Raw genomic sequence first — 7,340 nt, 5'->3', positions numbered from 1 at the left:
CTGGCTGCCTATTTGATTTACTTTAACGAATTTTGGGCAATATTTCCTTTTTTCAGAAGACCTGTCTGGATAGAAAAAGATCACTATGTTCCATTTGCATTACCTGGATTTGAAGTTTGGACCGCTTCTTTTTTTTTTCTTTTTTTGCATCCCTTTGGATGCATGTATTTGAGCCTGGAGCTTGCAAGTCGGTTGGATGATTCAGAGATATGCAGCGGCCTGCGAATCTCCGTATTGGGAGGCAGAAAACCCAGATTCCCTTGTTACAAACACCGCTGGAAAGAACAGACCCCAGACTGGAGCTTAACTACTGAAGGGCAACCTCACTGCTTTCAGAAAGGAGTCTTTTGGACCCTTTTGTATCCATAGCAACACTAGCTTCCCGTTACAGACACCCCACTAATTCACAAGGTAAACACTGGAGTTGATTTATCTTTTAAATAGATTATTCTTTTCATTCTTTTAACTTCCTCTTTATTTTCCTGTGTAAGTATACTGAACATAGAGAGTTATATCAGTTGTGTTGTTCTATTATCTCTATTTTGTGAATTTTTTATTTTCTAATAATTTCTCTGCTCTACACATTGAGATCTAATGATGTTTTTTTTAAAAGCACTGTCAAAGAGAGATAGAAGCTGCACTCCTGGTTGATTCAACACGTGAAAATGGGAATTAGACGTTTGACTTTGTTTTTTTGATTGTTATTTTGTGTGGGTATTTGTAAACTTTTTAAAAGAGACCAGATGAAATCTTTGAGCTTTTAACTCGCATGTGGATGTTTTGCGGTGTCGCGGTCAAGAGAGCCGTGAGACAAAGTTTTACATCAGCGTGATCCAGAGCACAAAAACACAAGACGGAAGTGAGAAAAGGGTCATCTCCAGTTGGACATGAACTCCTGGAAAATAATTATAACGAATCTCATCCCTGTTTTTTGAGCGTTGCATGCCACATTTCACCATTTCGCGTGTCTATAATATCAGCACGAGGTGTATGTCTGTAGCACGTCAACACCTGCTGCAGCCACCGAGCGGTGCTGTTCAGTAACCTGCACCACTCATTCACATTGGGTGTGATTTGTTTTTTAGATTTGTTTTTTTAGATTGCTTGGAGTTTACTGGAATAGCCTACTTTCAGAATATTAGGTTGGATCACCTTAATTTATTCACCATTCACTGTGTACTCTCGTTGACATGAATTTGGTTCGGCCAGGCACACTACAGAAACAAGTCATTTGTCTCAGAGTTCAAAAAGAGGACATTGGCCTCCTCCCCTGTTTGAGCAATACTGTCTTCATTCTTTATATCTTTTCCTCTCCCAAACATAACACACCCTTAGTGAGCTGTCAGTTGCTGATGTGAGGAAGGGCTCTTTCTGTGCTTCTGATGTTTACCAGATAACACATTCTCTAGAAGACCACTGTTTCCCAAACAGTGGGCCAGGACCCATGTATGGGTCGGAAACTAATTTGTATGGGTTGGTGGTAAATATCCCACTTTTTGTAAAAGAAAAATTATTTCAAAAATTAAAAAATATATTATTTCAAAACATTTCAAAAAGTTCAAACAAAAAGTCACAACTTTTCACCAATTACAAACGTTTCAAAAGTATTTCATAAATAAAATAAATCTAATCTCCATGGAAAAAAAAGAAAAGTAGTGAAAATAGCAGATCCACAAGCTCGCAACGCGTTGTGAACTTGTAGATCTGCTATTTTCAGTAGTTTGCGTCCCGGGCAAACTTCTAATTTCTCTTTTGGGTCTCGAGCTATAATGTTTGGGAACCAATACTCTAAACTACATCCAAATTCAGTTTCCTGCATGCTGTCACAATTGAAGTTGTTGATAGTTGTTGAAACACAAGACCATTTCTACAATTTGGAAATTCCAAACCATGCGGATAAATGCACCTTTCCAAATCTACTCTCTGTCCCATGTGTGCACATGTGCGCCTCTGTGCTGCAGATTGTGTGAACGTACAGACAGACACACTTTAAAAATACAGACATTGTCGCGGCTAGATCAACTATTGACCACTGCAGGCAACAGGTGTTGATACAATGAAAATGCACACGTGGCTTTTTAGCCATGACCCCCTGCTGTATTGTATTTGGAAATAATGCCTAGTGTTTGATTTTAATGTGTTTGGAGTACCAGATGGGTGGGGATTAGCACACGAGGACAGGTCAGATGGTGTCAATTGCAGAAAAGTATATAAAGTTGCTCTGCAGCTTGTCGAGCTGGAAAAACTGTTTCATTACTGTGGCACAGTGTAGCAATGACCGCAGTGGGTAATATTCAATTACACACACACGGTGAAATAATCTTAAATGCAACTACTTTCCTCAAATCCAAGACTTCGGTTTCCATTCCTCTGAAATCTTTCTGTTCTCCTGTTGAAAAAGCATTTATCAACGTACCAGAACAAGCCAGATTAAACGGGCAACAGCTACATTTGAAAGTCAATAAAGCATCCCTTTTTACTCGGTGATAAACAACAACGTACTTGAACTAAATATACATGTACAGTACCCTGCAGGTTAATACAAATGTAAAGATTGAATTCATTGAATTGTACCCATGTCTGCAAACATCCATCGCTTGCAGCAGTATTTGTTCTAGCATTCCTACATAAGGGGATGGTGAAAGAAAATCTAAGCTACCAGTGGCAGCGCTCATATAAACAAAACAAGAAACTATTTTATACATATTTGTAGAAATTAAAAGTACCACACTTGACTATAATCCAATTATAAAAATGCAAGCACATCTACGCATATTTCCCTTTAGACATACTGTACTGTAGCACATCTCCACTAAGGATACAAATAGCTAGCACTAATGTGTGCCCAGGGATGTCATTTCACTTTATGAAAATGGACAGTTTTAATCCACCTCCAGTTTTGATGGAATTGAGAGAGAATTGATCATCCTTAATGAGGACAGACGGCAATCAAAGACGGTGAACCAAGGGTCCAAGGCGTAGCACAGAGTATTATATAGTATAGTATAGTATTATATAGAGTAGCACAGAGTATTATATACAGGTACATACACGCGCGCGCACACACACACACACACACACACACACACACACACACACACACTGTTTTATACAATTGGGTTTATACCAAGCAAGGTTATCGGTAGCTGTGCTTGATCAAAAATAGACTTGGTTGCTATGTTGACTCCTGCAGTTAACAGTGATCCAGCCAGTGATGTTCTATCATCAAGTTTTAGTGTTTTCATAAGCTGCTCGTACAAAAAAGGCAGTGCACATGGTTTTTTAGTTGCTGTATGAAAGTAAATGATAACCTAGAAGCTATTTATTGTGAGTAGAGGTACTTGAATGTTAAGCGCAGCCCACACCACACCAATGATTTGCAACGCATCGAGTTGCAACCACTTGCAACATTATCCCCAAAACTGTGCCGACCTGCAACGGGTCAATTCAGACCACTGCAATTTCTGGAAACTCGTTGCAAACCATTGGTGTGGATAGGGCTTCACAGTCAGTACTGGTTGAAACCTAGTTGGCATACATCTTAATCTGTAGTCACAGTACAGACTGGCCTTTAGGCTAGAATGCAGTTCTAACAGTGTGTACACAGTTATGGGTGATTCATACTTGTTCCACACCAGTGTTGCACACCTGACCATAAATGGCCAATCTACAAGCTGATAAACACATTGCAGCATGATTTATTATAAGCTTGTAGATCTGCTATTTTCGGTGCGTGACACAGTTCACAAACAAGGCATAGGTTCATCTCTGCATGGTGTGATTGAGCACTACTGTTTCATAGTTGAGTGCCTGCATGGTAAAGTGACAGTCCAACTTGGAGTCAGTTAATTTACTTAACACTAAATTGAAATTGCATTGTGTCGTACTTATAGCACACTACACTATTTAGAGAAATATAATAAAGCCCCATGGATCTTTATAAAACATTGAAAGGGAAGACATTCTAGCTTGAAATCCACTTGGCTTCTTCTCAACATGGAGAGAACATAAGAGAAACTAGGTTGACCATTTTGGTCGAGATTCTTCCAGTTTCAAGCTGAAACTCAAAAACACTAAAATGTCCTGGTTCTCAACTTTCACTACTATAGTCCAATTAAAATTATAACAGTTGCTTACAGTGGTTGCATAGACTTTATCATCTTCTGTTGATGTGTGTACATGCTCGCCTAACCAATCAGTAAAACATGAAGCATTGAGTATCTGAATTCAACGCTAACGTGTGTCGGTCAGTCATTGCCTGTATGCAACGCCTATGATGCACGACGCGTGCTGTGGGTGCGTGAACATGCATATTCATTTAAAGTTCCTGGTTTGGGGGCGTTAAAATGTGGTCACCTGAGGGAACGCCAACTTATCCCCATGTGTTGAACGATGTTGATGCAAGTCCTGCTGTAGCTAAATAAACAGATACTGTTTGACAGTTTTGAGAAGATCTAAGACAAATGTAGCCCATGTCACTCTTTCAAACTTAAAAATCAAAGCGTCAGATTCTGATGCTGATCGTCTTCATGACAATCACTAATAGTTTTAAGTATATTTCTGTTTTTGTGAGATTATTATTGCATATCAGGCACTTCTAATTTCCAAATCTTACATTGGAGAGAATAATTTATCACAAGCAAGCTGCCAAATGGAAGATCAATTATTTTTTAAATTATTATTTAGATTCACTAGATTCATTGTCCCCCTAATGCAAGATTGATGACCAATATGCTGCTTAGCATTCCTTCCTTCACGTATAAAGCACAGATACCTTGTCATCTAATTTTTATTCACCCCAAACACTACAGAATTTAGTTTTTCATTCCAAACGTACCCATTTGTACCACTTTGGGGACAAATAAAATATATTTATTATTTTTTAAGCAAAGGCCTTAACAAAGCTAACAACTGCAATAATATTCCATAGTGAGCCTAATTCTGATGTCAATAATACACTAATCGTACACATCTGTTTTTTTTTTTTTTCTTTTTCTGTTTTTTTTTCCCCTGTTTTTTTTCGATTGTGAATATCATTTTGTAATGAACTTTTCCAAGTACTAATGTCTAATGTGAAAATGCAAACGTTCATTCTGCTGGTGACTTTACATTCCTGTTGACACTGTAATGGATGTCTGACAGGGAAGACTTTTGATAGTTTTCAGAAGTTGGTCTGAGCATACATGTTCTTAGCTGTACTTTTGTGCATGGGTGTGTGTGTTTCTGCCTTAACATTCACATTAGTTACTTAGTTGATACTGATTCCAATATGACTTTACGCTGACTGTTAACGAGAACAAAATAACTATTTAGTGATGCGTCAGACACCTGCTTAAGACCTGGGCAAAATTCCTACTTGAACACATCTCAGATATTTGAAAAATATTGATTTGATGTTTGTTAAGGGTGGCAGTTGTACATACCGGACAATGCAGACATGGTACCTCAGGTTTTTCATATAGTTGAGATCACTTCAAATACTGAATGTTCCCAGGTCTAGGGGTTTGCATTGTTATTGAGTGCCTCAAAGATTACTTTCTACTGACTTCCATTGATAAATTGTTTTTCAGTCACGCGATGCCTTGCATTGGGAGGGTATTTCATGAGGCATAATTTATCATTTAGCCAGAATATGACTGCAAACAAAGACTGCTAATCATTTGACACAGTACAGTAAGTAATTTAACACCTAAGTGAAACTGACCCATTTACCATGCAGGTAAAAATGCTTAGGCATCTCTGGCTAAGTGTTCCTGCTTCTTGAAATACTCTACTACAGCGCATAGTTGTTTTCCCCCACTGTTTTTCCTACTTACCTAGAGTCAGACAAACTCATGGAATCTAATCTAGCTACTCATGCATAGCTAGATAAAAAAAATCCTAATATGATCCTTACATTATAATTTGGAACTTTCTACTAAATACATTCATATTAATCTGATGTCGCTGCTTGAGCAATAGCAAATGTCTACAACACTGTGCCTAAATTGCAATGGGTTGTTTTGTTACACTAGTAGTATGTCTTTGGATAACTTAATTGATGCATTGCCCTACTTCTGAGAGCAGCTGCTACTTGATCTTTTTGGCATCCGGTAATTCTGATAGATCCGTGAGTTTCTGTGTCTGGGTGAGTAGGACAAAAATAGTAAAATTCACCAAAAAAACTGAACTGTCTGTTTAACGTTGGTGTCAACAAGGACTGGTGGTTACTGGTTATTGAGCCAGAGTCTCTGTCCAGAGGGAGTCTCCAGTGGTTGATCAATGATCTGTACACAGAAAATAACTAATTATGTACAACAAAGAATTATTCCTACACTGACTGTTATGGTTTTGATTTATTCTCTTGTGTTATTGCTTGTGTTATTTTATCAATCTGTTTTAGTATTGACAGATTTGTATCTGATGTTTTTACAACACCCACAGCATTTTCCTTTTGTAAATTTCACTGATATTGTAAAAAAGATGATTTCACTTTGCAAATGTTCCTCTTTTTGCAAATACAATTTGTTTCTAAAATGTATGAATTGTTTCTGTGTTTACCGACCACCTTGATTAATATTAGCCTTTTGATACCATGTGCTTTGCTTTTTAATTTTATTTTCTATGTTCTATACAAGGATACATATCCACAAAGTCAGTTCCAAATTCAGTATAGTTTTCTAGGAAGCTTTTAGTAGATACCCCTGGAGCTGACTATACATTATAATAGATTCAGGGTTCCATTCTATCTTGTCTGTACAGGGAACATAACAAGCAACTTTTTGAATACTCAAACCAGCCTGGATATTTTTTAAACGGACTCATGTTCTCAATATAGCAAATGCCATTTACACACTGTTATGACTAGTAAGACGCCTCAGGGCGACATGCAACCTGTTTTGACAATTCTTGGCCAGTGTATATCGGACCAGTTACCCATATATGGAGACCCCTGGTACCCATATATGTACTGCTTATAGTACATCCCTTTTTGTGCCCATACATGGAGATCCCTGTCTGAACCAGCCACACAGATATGGGCTGTCTTCCTCCATATATGGGCATTCCCATATGAAGTCCTGTTAGATATGGGCTTAATATTGATGACATCGGGGATCTCCATATATGGGCATAAAAGGGATTCTGTTAGTGGTTCCCATAACATCACATCATACAATATATTTTATGCCCATACATGGAGATCCCTAACTGAACCAGCCACACAGATATGGGCCATGTCTTGGCCATCTGGCCAGTGATATACTGTATATCGATGACATCAGGGATCTTCATATATGGGCATAAAAGGGATTCTGGGGAATAGCCATATATGGACTTTTACATAGGTGATGTCACCTGTG

The sequence above is a fragment of the Nannobrachium achirus genome (assembly GCF_963921795.1).
Source record: "Nannobrachium achirus genome assembly, chromosome: 8".
Taxonomy (NCBI): Eukaryota; Metazoa; Chordata; class Actinopteri; order Myctophiformes; family Myctophidae; genus Nannobrachium; species Nannobrachium achirus.
This window is presented reverse-complemented; position numbering follows the sequence as displayed.